Genomic DNA, 24,378 nt, shown 5'->3' with positions numbered 1-24,378 from the left:
GTTTTCCCAATTTTGTGCCATTTTAAGATAAAAACAATTTTTCACCATTTGACACATTTTACTCTTTCAAGGAGTAATCAATAGGTCCATTTCATTTTCAAAGGTTAACTAAAACCTTGAAAATGCTCCTTGAGTGTCAGTTTCCTCAAAGTTGGGTTAACTACCCTTCTAATCGGAGTTGACACTCTCTAACCCATCTATGGGGTAGAGAAGATGCTCCTAGGAGCCCAAAACCTATTGGTGCTCCTTGGATGCTCTAGGTATTCACTAGGGATAACCTCCCTAGATACCTTCCTAGTGACCTTGTTGGGCTTCTTAGAAGCCTTGGTCACATTTTCTAGGTCAACTCTAGGGATAACCTCCCTTGTGACCTTGTTTGTGACTTTCTTAGACTTCTTAGAAGTCTTAGTCACATTTATTGTAAAAATACTCTTAGGGATGACTTCCCTAGTATTTTTGGCTTGACCACTAGACCTAGGGTTTGTTCCATAACTATATGGAACTCTATGGTAAGAGGGCACATCCTTCTTAGCCTTTGGTTTGTATCCCAAACCTCTATGGCCATTAGATGACCTTTGTGCTCCTAGACCTAGGCTATGCTCATTTTGCCCTAATAGGATATTTTCCATCCTTTTTAGGGTCTTTTCAATTTTATCAAGTCTTGACCTCAAAACTTGATTTTCCATCACTAAGTCCTTAGTTTTTGGTTTTCCATTTAGTTCATGAGCATTTTTGTTTCTAGGCTTGTATCTTACATCCTTAGAGTTTTCGCCTAGTTTTTTACCTACATTCCTAGCCTTAGGGATAGTAGTTTTGGCATGTAGGGCCACATGCTTTTCCTTAAAGCCCTCATGCTTCCTATTCTTATGGTAAATCGCATTAAGATGATAAAAATTTGACCTAGCATGCTTTTTACCATTTTGCAAGGGAATAGGCTCAATGAAAGTTACCTTCCTTTTTACCTTGGAGGCTCCCCCTTGACTAGTGCCTCCTTGAGCCTTGACCATCTTCTTCCCCTTGGGGCATTGACTTCGGTAATGCCCTTTTTGTTGACACAAGAAGCACACAATGTGCTCCTTGCTCTTCTTTGTCCCGGGGGTGGTCTCCTTGAGCTTCTCCTTGCCCTTTTTTGCCATTTGGCCCTTCTTCTTGGCCAATTTAGGGCACTTGCTCTTGTAGTGCCCATGTTCCCTACATTCAAAGCATATAATATGATTTTTATTATTAATTGAAATATTTATACCTTTGCTTGTAGGGGTGGCATCTTTTTCTTTGGATCCGGAGGTAGAAGCTTCCTCTTGATCGGACCTTGATTCTCCTCCATTTGATTTTTCTTGACTTGTGGAGGTAGAAGCTTCTTCCTCCTCTTCTTCTCTTGATCCGGATGTAGAAGCTTCTCCTTCTTCTTGATCCGGTGTCACCAAGGATTGCTCCCCCTCAATCCTAGAGGTGGAGGCTTCATCATCTTGAATATGAAACAAGGAGTATGCTCCCTCCTTGTTCCCTTCGTTGCATTCCCTTGAAGATGAAGCTTCTTCTTGAACTTCTTCTTCGGAGGTTGAGCATCTCTCAACCTCGGAGTCCTCCTCTTGGTCTTGATCCAATGAGTCGCCCTCTTTGGATTCTCCTTGATCTGGTACAGTGGAGGGGATCTCATGAATTCTTGTCAATTTGCTCCAAAGCTCCTTGGCATCTTCAAACTCTCCAATTTGTTCCAAGATGTTTCTTGGCAATAAATTGACCAAAAGCTTGGTCACTTTGTCATTGGCCTCACATCTTTGGATTTGGTCTTTGCTCCACTTGCTCCTTTTGAGTACTTTGCCCTTGGAATTTGTGGGAGCTTCAAAACCTTCCATGAGAGCAAACCATTGCTCTATCTCCATCATAAGAAAATTTTCGATTCTTGATTTCCAAGAATCGAAACTCGTAGAAGTGTATGGTGGAGCCACCCTTGTGTCAAATCCAAGCCCATCTTGGAATTGCATCTTGAAGTTGAGCTTGATAAAATCTTGAACTTGAAGAATTTGCTCCAACTTCTTCACCCTCTAGCTTTTCTTGTTATACTTGACCCTTCCGGCGATGATTCCGGTGAAGAGCGGCCTTGCTCTGATACCACTTGTTAGGACCAAAAGTAGCTAGAGGGGGGGGGGGTGAATAGCTCTTCGCGTTCGCTCGTTGCTCGGCGTTGCTTGTTCCTTCAAAGATGTGCAGCGGAAAATACAGAAACAAATACAACAACGCTAACACGGTTGGTTTACTTGGTATCCACCTCACAAGAGGTGACTAGTCCAAGGATCCACACCACGCACTCACCCTCCACTATGAAAACACTCCTTTTCGGTAACTACCGAGGGCGGAGAAGCCCTACAAGACTCTCGGTACAAGAAGAAAGGAAAGGGAAACAAAATACAAGCGCAAAGCTTACAATGAGTACAGAAAACCCTAACCCTAGCTTCTCTTCTTGCCTTTGATCCGCCTCTTGACTTGGAAAGCTTCCAAGATCCTTCAAGAACTGGCGATCTGATCTTTGAGAGCGCTGTGGCGGAGCTGGCGAAAGATCTGGAGTGAATCGGAGAAGCGATGCCGAAGCCATCACGCGCCTGCGGCCTTTAACGACGCCAACGGTCGGATCCCGATCGATTCGAATGTTCCCAATCGATCGGGAGGCTTTGGATCGATCCACGGATCGATCCAGCGCCTATCGAAAAGCGCTTGGATCGATCCACGGATCGATCCGGCGCTTATCGAGCAGAGCGTCCCAATCGATCCATCGATCGATTGGGACCTCTGATCGATCCACGGATCGATCCGAGGCTCTGACCGGCGGGGCAGTGCGGATCGATCCACCATCGATCGAGCTCGGATCGATCTCGATCGATCAGCCTGGATCGATCCATCGACGATCCAGACTTGATTTTTATCCAAAACCAAGTCCCAAACCTCCCAAACCAACATCCGGTCAACCTTGACTGTTGGTATGTCATGCCTAGCATCTCGTCACTCCCTTGACCTGCTAGGACTCCCTTACCAAGTGTCCGGTCAATCCCTTTGACCCACTTGGACTTTTCTCTGTGCCAAGTATCCGGTCAATCCCTTTGACCTACTTGGACTTTTCTTTCATGCCAAGTATCCAGTCAATCCTTTGACCTACTTGGACTTCCCAGCACCGGATGTCCGATCATCCTGGATTTTTCCTTGCCTGGCTTCACTCACTAGGACTTTCACCTAGCTTCACTCACTAGGGTTTTCCATCTGCCTAGCTTCACTCACTAGGACTTTCACCTGGCTTCACTCACCAGGATTTCCATCTGCCTAGCTTCACTCACTAGGACTTTCACCTGGCTTCACTCACCAGGATTTTCCATCTGCCTAGCTTCACTCACTAGGACTTCCATCTGCCTAGCTTCACTCACTAGGACTTCCTTCTGCCTGGCTTCACTCACCAGGACTTCCTTCTGCCTGGCTTCACTCACCAGGACTTTCATACTGCCTAGCTTCACTCACTAGGTCTTTCATTTTGCCTAACATCCCAGTTAGGACTTCCCAGTCAAGTATCCAGTCAACCTTGACCTACTTGACTCTTCTTCAATCAATATCTTATTGTCAAACATCTAAACCCAAACCAAGACTCGGCTTGGTTACCTAGGTCAATCTTGACCTGAGGGATATTGCACCAACAGAGATTGTCGCGAGCAGAGAGATTAGGGATTTTAGGGGTTACTTAAGATTTAAACCCGGTTCAAGTTCGGTTTTTTCAGTCTAACTAAATAACAAATTGTAAAACCGAACCCGAACTAATAGAATCAAAATAATCAATTTTCCTTAACTAAATTAATCAAAATTCTGAATTAACCGAACCGAAATTAAAAAATCGATTGGTTTAGTCGGTTTGCTCGGTTTAACCAAATTTTTACTAACCCCTAGATGAAACTCACCTCATCCCTTTGATTTTGATGGGAATGAGAATTAAGTTTTGGACGAAAATACTTTTAATATATTTGTTCAATTTTTCTTTCATATTACTTTCTCTCTCCTTGTTCTCTCTGATAATACTCGCTCTCTCCTCATTCTATCATCACACTTTCTCTCTCATCATACTTTTTCTCTCCTCAATCTCTTTCATCACACACTCTCTCCTTATTTTCTCTTATCACACTTTTTCTCGTCTAATCCTCTCTTATCATGTTTTCTCTCCCATTCCACTCTCTTTCTTTATTTTTTTCTCATCACACTTTCTCTCTTATCATGCTTTCTCGTTCATCATACATTCTCTCTCCTCAATCTCTCTCATCACTCTCTCTCCTCATTTTATCTAACCACACTTTCTTTCTCTTCATTCTCTCCTTCACACACTCTCTCATCACATTTTCTCTCTCCTCATGCTCTCTCCTATCAAAGTTTTTTTTTTCACATTTTCTCTCATCATACTTTCTCTCTCATCATATTTTTCTCTCACATTTAACTTTCTCTCACATCTAATTTTTTCTCTAATTTTCCTCTAAGGGTAAAAAAGAAAATTTTAGTTTATTCCGATAGAAAATATTCAACTAACCAAATATTATTTTTAAGAGTGATATCCATGCTTATATCAATTCTCATTCTACAATATTATAATTTTCATTCTCATTCTGATTCCTAAAAAATAACCAAACACCACCTAAATCTAATAAGTCTTCTTTATTAATATATATATATATATATATTTATCATGATTTGACATTATTGAATTTGGATATTTCAATATAGATCAAGGAATTAGAGATGGACTGAGCTTTGGATGTTGAAGGGGTGGGCAAAGCATCAAAAGAAAATGAAAAGGAGAAAAAGAAAGAAAGAGCACATCAATTCTCTTGTGCCAAGTTGTGGGCTATAAAATATCTATATAAGTTTTTTTGCACTGGTTTAATACCCAAAGTAGCTCTATATTAGATCCGTCTCTAGGATATATATTACTCGTCTAAGTACATATTCATATTATCTTAAACATCTCTAAAAAAAAAATTTAATCGGTGCAATCTTAATGTACCTAAAATTCATCTCCATATAATATAGAAAATAAATGAGAGCGTATCATAAAAAAAATGTATACATACTATCGTAATAGTTTGTCCAAATATTATAAATAAAGATTATAATTAATTTATCATCCATAATGCAGATATGAATGTTTAGTTAGTAAAGAACACAAAGCATAATTCGCTTCTATTATACCACATAAATCACAATGCCTTCATCTGATAAAATGTCAAAATTTACCAAATCAATTTTTAAAAATTTATCCTTTAATTTTAAAAAATACTACAAATTTTATTTTTCTTGGTTTCCAATTAGTTGATATGTATGATGATATGATTTTCACTTGATTTTTTTTTTATGATTATGTTGCTATTGAAGTCTCTCACACCTTAATAACACCATAACAGTTCACAAACATAATAAAGTAAATTGATTTTTTTAAAAAACAAATTACAATATGATTTTTTTTTTAACTTAAATTTGACTCGTTTTTATTTATTTTCATTTAATTATTTTGGCATATTTCACTTCTTAATTAATAATGCACGAATACCTTAATTTTAAAATAAAAAAATATAAATAAACGATCACTGTCGATCAACAAAAATAAAATTAAATAAATAAATAAATGTAGCATGCGAATGCTTTAAATTTAAATATATATTAGAAATATGCGTCGATATGTCCGAGTGGTTAAGGAGACAGACTTGAAATCTGTTGGGCTCTGCCCGTGCAGGTTCGAACCCTGCTGTCGACGTTTTTTTTCTAATTTTAAATATTATATTCAGGTTATACCTATTGCCTTGTCGACGATTTTTTAAATTTATATATTATATTCTGGTTAAACCTAATGCCTTGTCGGCGATTTTTTTTTTATTTATATTTTATATTCCAGTTAAACCTAATGCCTTATTCATGAATTATTTATTTACCAATTAATTTTGAAGATGATCGTAAAAATCTTATCAGTCATAGAGTAAATCGAAAAACGCGTTGATGAAAATTCATCCAAGCTATTATTATCATCCCAAGAAAAATTTAACATCTAAGGGGGTGTTTGATTGATGGATTTAGGAATGAGGGAATGGATAATAGTAAAGATAGTGTTTGGATTATGAGTTTGGAAATAACAATTTGAGAATAATTTCTAGATTTATGAGAATCAACAAAACTCATATAACTAAGTAGGTTTCATTTCCATTCTCATTCTCATTCTCATTCCACCTTACTATTAAATCTATACCCATAGTCATTCCCATCATTTAACCTAACGCTCCCTTAAGGACATTAACTAAACTGCACGAGAAACATTAAAGCAATTGAGACCTAACGAAGCTACATGGAACATTAACTAAACTGCACGAGAAACACCGACTACTTCAACACACATCTTCATATAATTTACAAGTAATTGCAATGAGCAATGTTCCAATTCTGCCATTAGAAAAATATTCAATAGTCGGCAAAAGATTTGACTTCATTCACTATCTCAATCACTTGCCTAACTCCTGTAGTCTTCTTGCATTCCGGAAACAGGCATCTTTAAAGTACAAACAAACTCCCTTGACTCGAAGCAAACAGAGAAAGTCAATAAGTATCAGAACAAATCAGCAAGTGGCCATGAACAAAAACCACATCCCTTCACTTTTCAGACTGCTTCATAGAAATTACCACATGGAACACTCAACTACACGAGAAACATCAACTACTTCAGTCAACACACGATTTTTCATATAAAATTTACGAGTAATTTCAATGAGCAATGTTCCAATTCTGCTATCAGAGACTTGACGACTTCATTCACTGTCTCAATCCATTGCCTAACTCCCTCTAGTCTTCTTGCATGTCAGAAACAAGGCATTTTAAAGAAAACATAGAAAGTCACCAAGTGGCCATGAGCAAAAACGACCAGGCCTTCATTTTTCAGACTGCTTCATAGAAGTAAATTACTAGGCAATTTGCGTGTCACTCTCCTCTCAGGACTTTGACTTACTTTAACGTGAATACGTTAAATATCTAATAAAAAAGAGAGATCCAGGAAGTCAACCCACAATCTCTGTGGAAAGACATCTAAAATCCTGCACGTTCGACGTGTCAAGCCCGGTAATGGCAAACGCGTATAGTTGACTTGCAATTCAGGCTTTAAATTAATCGGAGCAGCTCCTGCACCCAGCAGCTAGCAGCTAATTGTGAGTTCTGTAATGGCGTTCAAAAGCAGAGCCCTGATCGCCCTCATCGTGCTGTTGCTGCTTGTGGCCCGTCGCTCCACTGCGCGGCCCGTCGCTCGGCTGAGGTCTGTCCATGGCGAAGGCGAAGGCGAAGGCGAAGCTGGGTTTGAGGCAGTGATCGTGAAGCCCCTGCGCCGCCATTACCGTCCTCCTCGTACCATGGGGAAGGAGAGGTTAGGAAGACTCTTCTTCGCGATGCTGCCGAGAGAAACAAAGCCGCCTTCCGGTCCGATCGGAGGAATCAACAACAATCACAACTGAGTTCATTGGAGGAAGAAGGAGCTAGAATCACAATCTCTCATTTCTTTATATGTTTTTTTTTTCTTTTTTAGAGTATGTATACAACTTGTTGTTTAGACAAGATCACAAGAGCAATATAGAAATGAAATAAACTGTTGTAAGAAAAGGTCTATATTCATACAATACAAACAACAATATCCATATCTATCTGCCCCCAAACGTGGTGGAGTAATAAAAATGTTGTGCCTAAAAGGATGTTCATATATCTCTATAATGATATGATATTATTCATTTTGAGCCTAAATTCTCATGACTTTGCTCTTGGGCTCTACCCAAAAGGTCTCATTCAATAGAGATATCTTGCATCCTTTTAACCCCATAATCTTTACCAAATCTTTCCAATGTGAGGACTTTGATTGAACCCCAACAATCCTCCTCTCAAACGAAGGACCACAATTACTTTCATGGTTCGGTCCTCCCCGCGAGCATCTGGTCACTCTGACCTGCTCCGGGCCTCCCCGCAAGCATCCGTACCCGGTCACCTTGACTCACTCCGGGCCTCCCCGCGAACATTCGGCCACCTTGACATGCTTCGGGCCTCATTGCGAGCATCCGGTCACCCTGACCTACTCGCCTCCCCGCGAGTATCTGGTCACCTTGACCTGCTCCAGGCCTCCTGTAAGTATCTAGTCATCCTGACATGCTTCAAGCCTCCCCGCGAGTATCCGGTCACCTTACCCTGCTCCGGGCCTCCCCCGAGTATCCTATCACCCTGACCTGTTTTGGGCCTCCCTACGAGCATCTGGTCACCCTGACTTACTTGCTTCCACACAAGTATCCGATCACTCTGACCTGCTCCAGGTCTCCTCGCATGCATCTGGTCACCTTGACCTACTCTAGGCTTCCTGCAAACATCCGGTCACCCTGACCTACTCCGGGCCCATCCTCAACTTCGTTCAAGTCCACCCCACTTGGTATCTGGTCCGGACCATGGCTCTGATACCATTTGTTGTGCCCACATATCTCTACAATGACATGATATTGTCTACTTTAGGTCTAGGCCATAGTTTGCAAAATCGTGATCCAGATCGTAGGATCGTACGATTCTACGATCCGGAAACCCAAAATCGATCCAGGATCGTGCAGAATCGAGTTTTGCAGTAGAATCGCAGCAGGATCGGTAGGATCGGTAGGATCGGAACAGAATCGGTAGGATCGGAGCAGAATCGGAGCAGGATCGGTAGAAGCTTTGAGAGGTCATAACTTTTGACTCGGATTGAACCATGGAGCCTATAATATATCAAATCAAAGCTCGTTCAGAGATCTTTAATAAATTTCAAAGTTTATCCTTAACAACCCTATTTCAAAGCCAAAAAATATCATTTAAATCCTTTTCAGCTGTCTAGGAGATTTTATCTTTTTTTTTATTATCTTTTTTTCATCTTATTAGGGGTTTAAATTATTTAAACATATGTTTAACTATTTTTGAGTTAGTTTTTTATCAATAATATTCTATCATTTATTTTCCTCAAAATAATGAGTTTTTGGATGCCTATTATCTAGTATTGTGTGACATCAACCAGTCTTTAGAAGATTATTTCCGGCGTTCATATTTGAATCAAAGGATTCAATAGCTTCTATTATATACGTTAGGTGGCCTGTAAATTGAATTATCTTATAAACTAAGGAAATATTTATTACATTGAATGTGTTATTATTATTGTATTAATAGAAATTTTATATTTTTATCATTTTATGATATGAAAATATAAATATTATTACTATAAGAGAATAATAGTTGAATTATAAATTAATTTAAATTTGTACATGTAGTAATATAATTTGAGGTGTTAGTGTAAATGATTGCATATATATACAAAATTAGTTATTTATTTATATGTAAATGAGATTTTTATGTATTTTTTCTAATTATTAATCATGTATAATAAGATTTTAAGGATTTTTGGTAGGATCGTACGATTCTACGATCCGATCCTGACCGATCCGATCCTGCGTAGGATTACGATTCTACAAACTATGGTCTAGGCCCTTATGACTTTACTCTTAGACTCTACCCAAAAGACCTTATACCAATGAAGATATCTTACATTCTTTTAATCCCATAATCTTTATTAATTTTTTTTTATATGGGACTTTGATTGAACATCAACAAAAGGATTATACTCAAAGGAATAATATAAGAAGGATTTGAATCTCAAATGAGATATATTTTTTGAGTGGGTAAAATTGGTACTCTAAATTTATTTAATAGGCGAATCAAAGAAGAATTTCAGAACTAATCAAGAAAAAGTTAGACACAAATTATAAAAATAATATAAAGGGAAAAATAAAATGGGCACCCCATTTTTAATTTTTTAATTAAAAGGACGTCCCACCTTACATCCCGATAAAATATCACAACTATCCTTAATTATAAAGTTTAATATCAAAATGCATAGATAATAATGAATGAGCAGCAGGAAACACAACAATGACATGCTCACATGTAATATGTTAACCAATTAAAGTCACTAGAATTAAATTGAGTTGGATTATTTTACATTAAAATTTATGGCAGCCAATAAATTAGTAGAAAACTCAAAACTGAATAAAATCTCTAAGTATAAAATGAGAATCAAAATAAAACAGATTTACCTCACATAAGAATTGAGTTCTTGCCTGTTGGCTTGTAAGTTACCAAGCATACAAGGGTGTGAGTAGAGCTGTAAATAAGTCGAGCTGAGTTATGCGATGTTCAAATTTATTCGATAAGGTAATCAAGTCGAGTCGAGCCGAGCTTAAAATGAACCAAGCTTTTGAAATGAGTGTTCAAACTTGGCTTGATTTATTTTTTATGAGCTTGAATTTGTTTGAAACTTGGCTTAAGCTGGGTTCGTTTATATGTTATCAAGCTCTCAATTCAAGCTTGACTTGAGCTTGGTTCGAGCGTGACGTGAGCTTAATTCGAGTTTGGTTCATTTAAATGTTATCAAGCTCTCAATTCAAACTTTTTTAATTGTTTGATAATTTAAATTTATTTATTTATTTTATTATTTATTTAGCATATTGAAAAGAGTTTTATTAATGAATATGGTTCGTGAACATTGTTCATGAACATTTTTCACGAACATTATTCACGAACGTTAACGAGTTGAACACATATATGTTCAAACTTGTTTGTTTAGCTTAACGAGCTATTCAAGTTTGTTTGTTTAATTAATCTTATGTATATTAAACAAACTCTTACCAAGCCGAACACCAAACTTATTCACGAATACTTGGTTCATTTACGGTCCTAGGTGTTAGCGTGGTTCTGAAACACCTTTAATATTATGATATTACATGTATTCATATGTATACAATAACTAACAGTAAATTATTTAAAGAAAACATCCAGAAAGATTACTAATCTATCACTGTGTAACATATCATTTACGTGATTACATCTGCATAAGAACCCCAATTAGCTCTTTTACAAATGATCAATCATAATCCACTGATGACAAAATTAGTAGACATTCAACAACTTATAATAACGTTGATGATCAAATAATATCCAAAATAAATCCTAAGCTAATTCCCACAACCATTCATTCCCTATGCAATTTGATTGACAAAAAATTATAATATATCGATATATAACATAATGCTAATTTAAAATATGAAATCTCAACTCACACCACACTTAATCCATAAAAATTACATATAAAAAAAAAATAATATAACCACTTATTTGACAAATTGCCTAAAGAGGAGATCTGAGCTTCTGATATAGAAAAAGAATAAAAACTTGTAATCAGGATTTGAAGTACCTTAGAGAAATAGGAAGCCAGAATCGACAAAGAGGATTATAATCGAGACTTTGGGGTGGCAGTTGGGAGAAGGGGAATGAAGGGACAAAGAGAATCAGGACTTGTGGCATTAGGTTTTCACTTGTAAATGTGTAAATCTTAAATATTATTGAAATTATTTTAATAAAAAAATTTTATTATTTAGGATATCGGGGTGGGTTCGGGGATGGGGATAATATCCCCATACCCGGCCCAGTCTGCCATGGGGATTTTAAAAATATCTCCAAACCTGAGCCCAAATCTGAGCCTAATAATGGCTCCCCGAACCCACCCCATTTAAGATTTTCCTTGCGAGTATTTGAACCCATGAGAAAAATTATCATCCCTTTTTGAATGCATATAGTTTTATTTTTCGAATATGTATTGTTGCTCTTTTCGCAACTTTGCCTGAAGATGCTTAATCAAATTCCTCCAAACTCGAACATAGTCGAGGTCAAAATCCTTCAAGCTGCGATAGCGAACTCCCCTTCGGACAAAAATCAAATGAGTATCGTATCGTCTTGTCCTTTTTAGGGCTCAAACTCCCTCGAACTCGAACATAATCGGGATCGAGATCTTCTAGACTGAGATAGTGGACTCCTTTCGTACAAGGGTCAAGCGAATATTATGTCGCTTGTAACTATTTTGACGTGATCAACAGAATTCAGTTAAGTCATGTGTTGTTTTGATACCTTGTGTCTAAGTGTGCAGGAACTTAGAAAAACAGAAAAGTTGTGTAGAAAATGCACCGAGCAAGAATGATGGCATGAGAAATGAGTTGACGGGTTCGATACATCTGAGGAATGAGAAACGGTGGAAGAGTACTATTAGGAAATAATTATTATAAGTAAATAGTTATTTATTTCATAGTTATTAGGGAATAATTATTATTAGAAAATAGTTATTTATTTCCTAGTTATTAGAGAATAATTATTATTAGAAAATATTGTCTTCTTAATTTATGTATTTTCCTATTTTCAGTATTTATATATATATATCATATGCTATTATTAATAATATGTGTGAATTCTATCGAACTTAACAACAATCTTTTTTTAATTTTCTTTCTTTCTTTCTTTTTCTCTTCTCTTCTGCGTTTCCTTTTCTCACGGTTCAAAAAAAACCTTAGCTTTTTTCTCCTTTCTCTGCCACTGACGCCAACGGGATTCACCGCTATCGCATTTTTCTATTGTTCACATATTGCTGCGGCCAGAGGAGACGTCGTCATCCAAAAGCAGCCCACTATCGATCTTAGCGCCGTCAAAAAAAAAAATCCTTTTGTCCGACCGCTTCTATGATCTCCTTAGTTTTCTTAAAATCTTCTTTCTCCCCTATTTTCCTTTCTCGCCTTTAACATCTGTGCGCTTCATGTTATATCCTTAGGACCTCTGTTAGGGCCATGATCATCCGCCAGCAGCAGGTCCAGCTCAGCTCTGCTTGCGTCTTGTTCCTTCTTGATATCTCGCAAAGATCCTTGATCATCAACCTTGTCATGTCTGCCTCTTTTCTTTGACTCGGCCTTGCTCTTTTTATTGCTGATCTTGATGGTTTCAGAATCAGTGGATTCTTCCATGAAGAAATCATCACTCATGTCAGGTGCATCCTTTTCAGTATCATAATCACTACTATCATCCTTGGAGTGCTTGCATCGTTTCCTCCTAGCCTTTTTTTTCTCGCTTCGCTTTTTGAGAACTGCTTCCCAAACAGTTTGTGATTTTTTATCCTTCTTCTCAAGTATTCCTTAACCTTCTTATTTTTAGTTATTGCTTTTATATTAATTATTTGTTCTTAATTAATATTGTATATTTACTAAGTTAGAAAGTAAGAGATTCTTCTAATTTATTTTTAGGGCTATTAACCCCTCCCCCTCTAGCCGACTTCATCTGGTCCTACAATTGATATCAGAGATAGGACGTTTTAGAAGGACTAACTGCCACCTGAAGTAAAGAAGACGATGGCCAGAACAAGCATCCACCCGCCAAAGTTCGAGGGGGAGTTCACCGTCTGGAAGCGAAAAATGTAGATATTTTTTAAAATTTTGCTAACTATTAAATATGATTTTGAAGAACCAAAAGATGAGAACATAAGAGAACTAGAAGAATTCTGATGGAGCAAGAAGCAGTAGAATGAGTTCACCACAAATAGCAAGGCCGAGTTCTATCTCCTGAGTGTATTACCACCTCAGGAGGTCAACCGAGTAGGTGCCTATGACAAAAGAGCTCTGGAAAAAATTTCTAGAGCTTCATGAAGGGATCTCTGAAACCAAGCTCGTAAGATGGGACATGCTCCATAATCAACTGACAAACCTCCGACTGAAAAAAAGAGAGTCGGTCGCTCAACTGCACGCCAAACTAAATGAGATGATCACCGAACTCACAAATCTCGAAGAAATAGTAACAAGAAAAAACTCCCTAAGGTATGATCTTATTGATTTCCTGAGGACCCCGGCCTAGATATCAATAATCGACTCCTACTACATCTCTAAGGGTCTAGAGATAAGTGTGGGTAGTTTTGAGAGCATGAAACTAAACCTAAATAAAGCAGTAATCACTCACAGTGATCTTCCGAAGAACCGCAACCAAAGATGCAGATCGATGAAGAGATTGTCATTGTCGGAAGCGCGATCACGGAGCTGCCGGAAAGCGCTTCAAGGTTCACGAGCCAAATCCCAGCCTCTGGATGATCTCCCTTTGCTCTCTCACGATCACCTCCGCTGCTCCTCTGATAACCTCGATCGCTTGCTCGCTCTTCACCTCCACTTCGGATCTGTGCTTGGACGCACCTTAAATAAGAAGGCTGAGGAAGACGAAGGGGAAAGGACACCCCTTCGTCTCCCTGGCGTTTGCAGCAAACATCAGTTTGCAGCAGCGAAAGGGACGAACCCTTTTGTCTCCAGTAACGCCTAAACGTCCAACATCTCCCACTCGTCCAAGTCAATCCATATGGTCACATAGACCATGTCAGTCACATAGACTACAAGGTGATCAAGTCACGAAGACCAGAGCGAAATTAGTCTCAAAGACTAAATAAGTCACGTAGACTTTATGAGGATCAAGTCACGAAGACCAGAGCAAAATTTAGTCATAAAGACTAAATAAGTCACGAAGACTTTATGAGGATCAAGTTACGAAGACCAGAGCAAAATTTAGTCACAAAGACCAAATAAGTCACGTACACTTTATGAGGATCAAGTCACGAAGACCAGAGCAAAATTTAGTCACAAAGACCAAATAAGAACATCCATTCCATACATTAGGAAAAATGGTTCGTGCGACAGCAAGCACAGTGAGCATTCAATTGCTAAGAAGATTGTCACACCTTACTTAGCTGCTCCATAGAACAAATCAGAGACATAAATGCCCATAGAATGAATCAAAAACATAAATGACTTGCTTTTACCCCAGATTAAATTATTTACATCATCATGAACATCTCTAATCCCTCATATTAACCATATGTCAAGAGCATGTTCAACATCTCCAATCAAACAAATTATTCACAATTATATTTTATGTACTGAACTAAAAATGTAACCGGTACTAGTGAATAAATGTTACAGATGTAAATCAATCTTAATATTCCTTTTTAGCTAGAATCCATTCATTCTAATCAGTCGCTTTCCTAGTTATGCTCCATAGACCGAATCATCCATAGCCAATAGGAAACATGCTAAAGTAGCAGACACTGATCAGAACTTCAAGTAGACAGCTAAATAGTCACTTAGGGTAAAATCGAGATTAACTTATAATCTCAAGGGTCTCACATAGTAGAGAAGTAGGGATCCATTCTCCTACTACCCTTCTTGTTGTCATAGCACATGTGGTATGAATCACATGCTACGATGTTATTCTCTTTACAAAAAAGAGCGCATGTTTTTCCCAAATTTAACATCGTACAGATTTCGATCTAGACATTCCCAATGTCTAATCATGAATTCAACATATGAATTCTAATCTGGCTTCAAGCAGATTCAGTAAATGGTGGGTGCATTTACTCCAATCATTACACAAATGATCTCATCCAGACACAAATATCAAGGCGACCTTAACTTATGGGTATGTCTCTATTCACAGCTACATAAGCTATCCCACAAGCAACGGTCTTACCTCTATTCGTACTTAACAAATAGAGATGATTGTCCATGTGAGTGGACCAATCTCAATCTGCCAACATGCTTATCGAGACTTTTATTCGAATGCAACCAAGACATATACACTGAATAGATCATGACATTTTTCATTTATCAAAATATCTTTACAATTGTTACATTCTTCGAAGTCCCAAAGACTTCATATGCCGATGAAATGACTCTTTAGTCAATGGCTTAGTAAAAGGATCAGCAAACATATTTCGTGTAGGGATGTACTCAAGAATAACCTTTTTCTTGTCAACAATGTCCCTTACAAAATTATACTTAATTTCTATATGTTTGCCTTTGTTGTGATATTTGGGATCCTTGGAAAAAGCTATCGCAGCTTGACTGTCACAGTACACAGTAACAGGACTCCCACTATCCTCAGCAATCTTCATATGCTTCAGGAACCTTCTTAGCCAGATAGCCTCTTACACAGCCGCTGCACAAGCCACATACTCAGCTTCCATTGTCGACAAGGCTACACAAGCCTGCTTCTTGTTGTTCTATGAGATGGCGCCACCATTCAGCAAGAAGACATAGCCAGATGTGGATTTTCTGTCATCAAGGTCTCCTGCCCAATCTGCATCTGAGTAGCCACTTAGGCTCATATCTGATCCTTGAAAATAGAGACAATAATCAGCTGTTCCTTTAAGATATCTGAATATTCTCTTCACCGCTTTCCAGTGTCTCGATCCTGGGTTTGACTGGAAACGACTAACTAAGCCAACAGCATAGCTTATATCGGGATGAGTACACAACATAGTGTACATCAAACTACCAATAGCACTGGCATATGATTTTTTTCTTCATTTCGGCTATTTCCTCAGGAGTCTTGGGATACATACTTTTGCTTAAAACAGTACCTTTTGCTATAGGCGTTTGTTCAATATTGCAATCTGACATATTGAAGTGTTGCAGCATCTTAGTGATATAAGCTTCTTGAAACAAACCCAAAAGCCTCTTTGATCGGTCTCTAATGATCTTCACTCCTAAGATGTACTCTGCTTCTCCCATATATATTATGTCAAATTGTGATGAAAGCCAACTTTTGACTTCTATCACACTCTTTATGTCACTTCCAGCTATTAGCATATCATCAACATATAATGATAAAATGACAAGCTTTCCTTTTTCCTTTCTTAGGTAAACACAATGATCCTCATTGATCATTTCGAAATCATAAGATAATATTACTTCATTAAATCTTATGTTCCATTGTCTTAACGCTTGCTTTAGCCCATATATAGACTTCCGAAGTCTACATACTCTTTTCTCTTGGCCTTCAGCAACATATCTTCTGGCTGTACTATATAGATTTCTTCGTCAAGATTACCATTAAGAAAAGTCGTTTTTACATGCATCTGATGTAATTCCATGTCATAATGTGCTACTATAGCTAGGATGACACGTATTGACACAAACTTCAAAACTGGAGAGAATGTCTCTTCAAAGTCAATACCCTCCATTTGGGTATATCATTTTGCAACCAATCGAGCTTTGTATCGATTAATCGATCCATCTGCTTTCCTCTTACTTTGAGAATCCACTTATTCCGAATAGCCCTTCGGCCCGGAGGAAGATCGACTAAATCCCAAACTTGATTCTTTCTCATTGACTCCATTTCTTCATCCATTGCAACTTTCCATTCTTTTCTAACTGAGCTGCTCAAAGCTTCCTCAACTATTTGAGGTTCCTCATTGTCAACTGGGAGAACCATTAATGTCTCATTCTCAATATCAAACATTCTCCGAGGAATAATCTGACGACTACTTCTTCGAAGGTTAGACTGTTGAGAAACTGACTCATTCAGTGGCAAATTACTCTCACTCGGTTGACTAGATTCAGGTATCTCCTGATCTGTTGATAAAGGAACATTATCCTCCTCCTCTATCTCATATAGAGAAATTGTTTTATCAACTTCACCTCGTGTTGGGAACTCAGTTTCAAGAAAAGTAGCATCTCTTGACTCTATCTCAGAGATGGTTCCATCTTGTCGCTCACCAATAAAAACATAACCCTTAGAAGTCTCAGAGTACCTTATAAAGATACACTTCTTACCTCTAGGTCATAATTTTCCATATTTGTGAGTCTTATCATGAACATAGGCAACTGACCCCCAAGGTCTCAGATTACTCAAATCCGGCTTTCTGCCTGTCCAACGTTCATGTGGGGTAGATGAAACTGACTTTGAAGGCACTTTGTTAAGTATATAGGTCGCAACTAATAATGTATCTCCCCAAAAGGAGATTGGTAAATTAGCCTGCACCATCATAGACCTAACCATTTCAAGAAGAGTCCTATTTCTTCTTTCAGCAACCCCATTTTGCTGTGGAGTTCCAGGGATAGTTAGCTATCTAATAATCCCTTTCTCATTACATATTATCTTGAACTGATCAGACAAATATTCTCCTCCACGGTCAGTGTGCACGGTTTTAACCTTATGTTCCAATTGATTCTCAACTTCGTTCAAGTAACGAACAAAGCAATCCAATGCTTCAGATTTGTGAGAAATCAAATATACATGACCAAAACGTGTGAAGTCATCAATAAATGTAATGAAATAAGAACTCCTATTTCTAGCCTTCATATTCATCGGACCACAAATATCCGAATGAATTAATTGCAATGGTGATTCAACCCTAATAGCCTTACCAAATGGTTTCCTAGTCGTCTTTCCAGCAAGACAATTGTAACACCCACGAAATGATAAGCTATACCTATGAGTATTTTTCCTTTAAGAATAAAAGAAAAAGAGAAATGGAAATAGAAAATAAAATAAAAAGGAAGTGAGGTTAAGGTTTGAACCTTGAACCTCCCACAAATGTTAGAGTTAAATTAGTACATGATAACCACTAGGACAATGAATAATAGATGAATAGAAAAGAATGGAAATTATAGTTAAAATTAAGAAGATAGTTAAGTAAAGGAACAAGAGAAAATCAAGTGGCTTACCTCCTCTTCCTCTTGGTTAAGGAAAGAAGCAAGTCAAAGCCAAGTTGCTTTCCTTCCTCTTTCTCCTCTAATTTCGTGGGAATTAAGAGAGGGTAGAGATAGAGTGGTTAAGGGGATGAATGAGGACATAATTCATTCTCATGATGAATAAATAGGATTGAGAGAAGAATAGAGAAAGAAAAGATTGTTCATTCTTCCTCCTTCTTCCTCCTCCTCCTTTCTCCTTCTCCCTTCTCCACCAAGACATAGAGCTTTCTCTCCCTCATTCCCAAGATCCAAGCTAAGGTTTTCTCTCCAAGAAAACTAATTCCTAAGAAGGAGACTCAAGGTTTACTCCTTACAAGAAAAAGAAAACAAAAGGGAGGGCTAGAAAGAGAAGCTCCTTCTTCTTCCTCCTCAAGGGTACCACTTTTGTTTAGGAACAACAAGCGAAAGGAAGTAAGTATCCCCTCACCTGTGGTACAAGTTGATTATGTTTTCCACAAGATTAAAAGGTTTGAAAATTAACTCCATGCTCCTAAGGTTTTTCGACCAAGACATGAATAAAAAGGTTAGGGAAGTTCAAGACCTAGATAAGCATGTTCTTTATGTTCTTATGATAAACACCCTAGTATAGGAAGCTAGTTAATGGTTCTTATATTGTATGCTTACTTAAAACCTAGATCTATGATTTTGAACTTTCGGCCAAGTATAGATGAAAGACCTAGGAAAGCTTAAGACCTAAACCAACCATGATCACTATATGTCCCCATGATATGTATGCTATGATAGGAGATTGGTTTGGTATTCTTATGCTTGTATGTTGCTTAAAACTTAATCTCATGCTCCTAAAAGTGTTCGGCCAAGACATGAATAAATGGATTAGGAGAGATTAAAGTTTAGGTTATCATGCTCATGATCTTCCTTATGAAATGGTATGAAAGATTTTAAGTGTTTGCATGCTTTTATATGTTGGAAACTAATGGTATTACACTATAGGGTTTCGGCCATAATGTGAGTAAAAGACCTAAGAGAGCTTAAAACTTAGGTTAACATGTTCATGACTCTCTTTAAGACATGATATAAAGCAAACTTAGGGTTATCATGTTTTGATGTTGCTTGAAATCTAGACACATGGTTCCATAGGATTCGGCCATGGGGAAGTTAGTGTCTAAAGAAGCTTTAAACTAAATCTAGTATGCTCATGATTTCATTTATGACATGATATGGAGTTAGCTTGATATTCATGCTTGTATATTGTTTAGTGGTTATTTTTCTCTTCATGAGACTTTCGGCCATGAACAAGTTTTAGAGTTCAAGGAAACTAAAAATTTAACCTAGCATGCTCATGTACCTTCTTATGATATGATATGAATTCCTAGCTAGATATTTATGCTTGCATGTTGCTTAGAGCTTGGTTTTTCTCTTTATGAAGGTTTCGGCCATGAACAAGTTTTAGGGTTCAAGGAAACTAAAAATTTAACTTAGCATGCTCATGTACCTTCTTATGATATGATATGAATTCCTAGCTAGATATTTATGCTTACATGTTGCTTAGAGCTTGGTTTCCTCTTCATGAGACTTTCGGCCATGATCCATTTTAGGGTTCAAGGAAACTAAAAATTTAACCTAGCATGCTCATGTACCTTCTTATGATATGATATGAATTCCTAGCTAGATAATTATGCTTGCATGTTGCTTAGAGCTTGGTTTTTCTCTTTATGAAGGTTTCGGCCATGAACAAGTTTTAGGGTTCAAGGAAACTAAAAATTTAACCTAGCATGCTCATGTACCTCCTTATGATATGATATGAATTTTTAGCTAGATATTTATGTGTGTATATTGCTTAGAGCTTGGTTTTTCTTCATGGAGGTTTCGGCCATGAAAGAATTAGAGACCTAGGAAGGTCTAAAATTTGAATTAACATGCTTATGACCTTCTTTATGATACGATATGAAGTTAACATGAGATTCTTATGCTTGTATGTTGTTTAGAATTTAAGTTCATACTCTTGAACTTTCGGCCATAATGGGTTTAGGAGCCTAAATGTGCCTCACATGCTATGTTATGAATTAAGAGATGTTATTTAATGATTTCATGTATGATTATGTCTTTTCTATGATGGATGATGTGTTCATTATGTATATCTATGAACCATGCATGATAATGTCTCTTATAATGTGCTATGTGCCCAAGTATGCATGCTTTTATGATATGACAAATAAAATGTCATTTATGTATGCCTATGATCCATGCATAATAATGTCTCTTATGATGTGCTATGTGCCCAATTATGCATGCTTTATGATATGATAAGCAAAGGCCTAAGAGTTGCTTCCCTTTTTGTTGGGACTAAGAGCACTCTTTATGATATGATAAGTAAAGGCCTAAGAGTTGCTTCCCTTGGGAACTAAGAGCACTCTTCATGATATGATAAGATATGATATGCTATGTTATGACATGAACCATGATATGCTATTTTACTTTGTATGACTTGTGCCAAGGGTGGACTCCATAAGCGCCCCTAGGCCGACGGACTATGAACGTGTCTAGTAAAGGGATGGACTCCTTAGTACGCCCCTAGGTCGACGGTCGTAGTACGGACCTAGATCCCTAGTAGGTTCGGGGCTAGCTACCCTGTCCTAGGGATTGCGCGCATTTATGTATGTATGTGGTACAAGTTGGGCCCTCATGATGATATTATGTTCAAGTACTATATGATATGTTTTAAGACATCTTGCATATGACATGACACATGTTTTAAAAGACATCTTGTATGATATGATTTATGATTTATATGACATGATGATTTATGATATGATATAGCATGATGTTCTTTATGAGATAATATGTTATGATGCTATGCATTCATCATATGATGTTAGATGTTCATATTTCCATGATTATATGTTTATGTGTTTATGCTTTGATATATGGATTTTGTGAGTAGGAAAGGATCTTACTAAGCCTGTGTGCTTATAGCTTACTTTCCTTGTACCACAGATAAGGGCAAAGAATGGATGACCTAAGGGAGCTGCAGGAGAGGCAAGGAGATGTGTGTGGTGGTGGCTCGGCTAAGGCAAATAAAAGACATGCTTAAGTTATTTTGTTATGTCGACATGAACCAAGTGTATTATGTTATTGTTCCGCATGACTTCATGATATTTCTACTGTCTTACTTTCGAAAGAAATTTTAATATGTATGTATGTTTCCCCAAATAGATAAGTAAAGTAACCCTGCCCTACTAGCAGGAGGGGCGGGCGTTTCAACAATGCTCACATATAGACAAGTTAATCTTAGCATGAGTGTCTAAGAGGCCCTCCTTAGCTAATCTATTCATTCGTTCTTGTCCTATATGTCCCAATCTAGCATGCCAAATTTCATCATTAACATCAGCATTACTAGTAAGAGCAATGTTTGAAAAACAACTATTATTATTTGGTTCTACATCAAGAACCATAAAATCATTTGTTATATAACCATATCCAATTAACACAGAGTTAATTCGAAGTTCCACACAACGGCTATAAAAATTTACATTGTAACCTAAATCAAGAAGACAAATAACGGAAACCAGATTCCGTCGAATCTCAGGAGTGTACAGGACATCATGTAGAAACAAGGTGCCTCCACCACGTAGGTTGAGCTTGCAAGTGTCAATTCCTTTGACTTCAATTCTTGCATTGTTTCCTACATATATCCATTTGTTGCCGGCTGGTACCCGACGGTACTCCACATATGTAGCTCGATCACAAGCTATGTGGTTCGTTGCTCCTGAATCTACAATCCACAAAGGATACGAATCAGCTAACAACACTGTACTTGCAACATATTGCTCGTAGAAAGAAGACAAAAATGGATTTACCTTTTTAGGCTCAGTACAATCCCGAGCAAAATGGCCCTTCTTGCCACAGTTGAAGCAAGTCAACCTGCTCTTAGGTTTTTGTCCATATTTCTTTCCTTTCTATTTGATTTGGTTTTTCGCAGCAACAACTTTAGCCTTCTTTCCTTTCTTAAACCACTTGTTCTTATTCTTGGAACCAGAACCTTCAGCTACAAAAGCTTGATCCGAAATCCTTGCGGATTCAATCCTCTCCGCCTCAAGTTTCACATGGCGTGAGACATCAGTGAAAGTCTTGATACTCTCACTATGGGTCAGGTTCTGTTTCATCGTTTCCCAAGAATCAGGAAGGGAACGGATAACTGCCTGAACCTGTTGTTCATCGGTCAACGTATAACCAGCAGTCTTAAGCTCTTGAATCATGTTACTGTAAGACCGTTAGATTCGATAGAGGGGGGGGTGAATATCGATTCGAAAATCTCGAGTTAAAACGCAGCGGAAAAGTAAGGAAGTAAAGAAATGAACACGGTTGATTTTTACTTCGTTCGGAGCCTGTGACGACTCCTACTCGAAGGCCCGTACTCCTTGAGTACCTTCGTTGGGCAATTCACTAGCAATTCGGATAATTACAATTTACGTACAAATATTGCTAATGAAAAGAAAGAAAACAAAGCTAACCGACAAACAATGAATTAAAAGGAGAGCCGGAGTGAGTCGTCGGAGCTTTGTGAGCGTTGTTGGAGCTAGAGCAGCAGAGTGATTGGACTCGAGTTCTCGAAGACCGATGTGTTGAGGCTCTGCACAGGGCTTCTTTATATCTTGCCGGTGCTGGATCCCTTCAGGCGCCTAGAGTGTGACGTACTCCCAACCAGCATGCTCCAAGTGTCAGCGTCGTCCCAGGATAAAATTTGCCTCCGGCGCTGGATCCCTCCAGGCGCGGGATATCGGCCCGGGACCCTCCTGTTCCCTACCCGCAAAGCGGTGTTAGTCCGAGGCACATAAATCCTGCAGCACAGTTTGTTAGCACAGAATCTTCTAGTAATAAAATTAGCATCCAGAGTATGACTTAGATTCCGTCTTTCCGAGATCGGAATCTAGTCACGATCTCGACTTAGATATCCGAAATGGATCTAAGCCGGATCGACGCCTAATGTTCCCTTCCCGGGAACGCGTCCTCGCAGTCACTCCCCTCCAGTGACTTACCTTACTTACCTGCCAGACGTCCGGTCAGCCCTTCGACCCGTCTGGACTTCTCGCCAGCTATCCGGTCAGCCCGTCGACCTAGCTGGACTTCTCGCCAAGCGTCCGGTCAGCCCGTCGACCTGCCTGGACTTCTCGCCAAGCCTCCGGCCAGCCCGTCGACCTGCCTGGACTTCTCTCCAGCTGTCCGGTCAGCCCGTCGACCTGTCTGGACTTTTCCTGCACACTTGATCAAAGTGTCAGACAACAACACAACTAACTTAACCTATTTGTCATTCATCAAAACCTGGGTTAGACCGTTAGTGCTACCCGCACCAACAATCTCCCCCTTTTTGATGGAATGACAACCTGGTTAAGTTAGTGAAAGCATATGTACGAAACAACATGCATTTGTGTGGTTTTAAAGTTAGTTTGTGTTTTCAAATTGGTTTGGCTAACTTAACCACCTAACCCTTCTCCCCCTTTGGCATTCATAAAAAAGTAAGCAGGGGTAAACAAGCATAGTGTAGAGTAATAAAAATTTTGGTTAAAAAAAAATTCAAAGATATTGATAAAAGTATAATTTTTAACAGTAAAAAAAATTAGTCAAGTTGACTTGGGGGAGTTTAAGCTTTTGAAAATTTGTTTAAAGCATTAGCTTTTAGCTTTTAGCTTTTAGAAAGCTAGCTAAGTTTTCATTTTCAAACACAAGTTTTCAAAAACCAGAATTCCAAAACTAAGTTTGAAAAATTTATTTTTCAACACTAAGTTTGTAAACGATTTAATTTAAAACTTAAGTTTTGACAGTGATTTAAGTTTGAAAAAATCTAACTTTCATAATTTTTAGCACATGAGTTTTTGCAAATTAAATTTCAGTTTGTAAATATTGATTTTGAACTTTACTTTTAGTTTTCAAAGGAGTTTGGTAGAACTAATTTTGATAAAGTAAAATAATTAAATCTAATTTTCAAAAATCA

General features: G+C 38.0%; 1 non-coding gene across 1 annotated transcript; it reads left to right on the top strand.

Annotated features, from left to right (window-relative positions):
* Nucleotides 1-5,691: 5,691 nt before the first annotated feature.
* On the top strand, nt 5,692-5,773 carry TRNAS-UGA. The gene has a single exon. It is a non-coding gene; the product is annotated as a tRNA-Ser (tRNA).
* The last annotated feature ends 18,605 nt before the right edge of the window (nt 5,774-24,378 follow it).

Source organism: Zingiber officinale, chromosome 10B (assembly GCF_018446385.1).
Source record: "Zingiber officinale cultivar Zhangliang chromosome 10B, Zo_v1.1, whole genome shotgun sequence".
In the NCBI taxonomy this organism is placed as follows: Eukaryota; Viridiplantae; Streptophyta; class Magnoliopsida; order Zingiberales; family Zingiberaceae; genus Zingiber; species Zingiber officinale.
Note: the sequence above shows the minus strand (reverse complement) of the source record. Positions and strands in the feature narration are given on the sequence as shown.